Source organism: Terrapene carolina, unplaced genomic scaffold (genome assembly GCF_002925995.2).
Source record: "Terrapene carolina triunguis isolate 2854851 unplaced genomic scaffold, T_m_triunguis-2.0 Scaffold23813, whole genome shotgun sequence".
NCBI classification, from domain to species: Eukaryota; Metazoa; Chordata; order Testudines; family Emydidae; genus Terrapene; species Terrapene triunguis.
This window is the reverse complement of record NW_020688164.1, coordinates 1,433-2,865: the sequence shown is the minus strand read 5'-3', so window position 1 is coordinate 2,865 and position 1,433 is coordinate 1,433. Positions and strand designations below refer to the sequence as shown.

Sequence of the window (1,433 nt, the reverse complement as noted above, 5' to 3'; positions counted from 1 at the left end):
ATGGAGGGAAGGAGGGACGGAGGCTCAGCGGAGGGATGGAGGGAAGGAGGGAATGGGGAAAGCTCGTTGGAGGGCTGAAGGGACGGAAGGGACAGGGCTGGAGGGATGGAGGGAAGGAGGGAATGGGGAAGGCTCGTTGGAGGGCTGAAGGGACGGAAGGGACAGGGATGGAGGGAAGGAGGGACGGAGGCTCAGCGGAGGGATGGAGGGAAGGAGGGAATGGGAAAGGCTCGTCGGAGGGCTGGAGGGACAGAGGGACGGAGTCCGCACTAACCTTGCTCCACTTGTCTCTCTCTCTCTCTCTTTCTCTCTCAGCGCCTGCTGCCTGCCGGCTTCTCTGCCTCTCTCCAAACTCCAGCACCCACCCCCCCAGTCCGGGATCCCGACCCCCCCACACCTCGGTCCGGCCCCACCCCCCGCCGGGGCCAGCGGAGGCGGGCCTGCGATGACGCCTCCCCCGCGGAGCGCCCTGATTTGACCGCCCCCCTCCCCTCCTCCCGCCGCGTGCCGGGGGGCGCGCCGTGCCCGCCCCCCCCCAATGCTCAGCTCAGTGTGCGTCTCCTCCTTCCGCGGGCGCAAGCCGGGCAGCCAGGCGCCAGCCAAGTCATGCGCCAGGGGGGACATGGGCCGGCACGAGGAAAGCGAGAAGATCGTGATTAACGTAGGGGGGGTGCGGCACGAGACCTACCGCAGCACCCTGCAGACCCTGCCCGGCACCCGCCTGGCCTGGCTCACCGAGCCCGACGCCTGCAGCAACTTCGACTACGACCCGGCCGCCGACGAGTTCTTCTTCGACCGCCACCCGCAGGTCTTCGCCTACGTCCTCAACTACTACCGCACCGGCAAGTTGCACTGCCCGGCCGACGTCTGCGGCCCGCTCTTCGAGGAGGAGCTGGCCTTCTGGGGCATCGACGAGACCGACGTGGAGGCTTGCTGCTGGATGAACTACCGGCAGCACCGCGATGCCGAGGAGGCGCTCGACAGCTTCGAGGCCCCCGAGGCCCAGGACGAGGAGGACGCCGCCGGCGACCTCAAGCGGCTCTGCCTGCAGGAGGACAGGCGCCAGGCCGGCTGGTGGCGCCGCTGGCAGCCCAAGGTCTGGGCGCTCTTTGAGGACCCGTACTCCTCCAAGATGGCCAGGGTAAGCGGGGGGGGGAAGCGCGCGTGCGAGCGGTGCTGGGGCGCGTGGGCTGAGGTCGCGGTGGGCCCGTGCAAGGGGACAGTGCCCTGCTTGGACGGGGGTGCAAAGGCCAGCTTGAGTGGGCATGGGGATAGGGTAGGGGTCAGAGGGAGGGTGCATGAGGACTGGGCAAAGGGCACCGGGAGCATGCCAGGGTCAATGTAAGTGTGTAAGGGTATGCGTGCCACAGCCAATGTGAGTGCATGAGGGAATAGTGCAAGGGTCAGTGTGAGTGTGCAAGGGCATGTTTACC

The 1,433-nt window shown here is 67.8% G+C and overlaps 1 pseudogene; it reads left to right on the top strand.

Moving 5' to 3' along the window:
• Positions 1-538: 538 nt before the first annotated feature.
• LOC112123840 lies at positions 539-1,141 on the top strand (annotated as a pseudogene).
• The last annotated feature ends 292 nt before the right edge of the window (positions 1,142-1,433 follow it).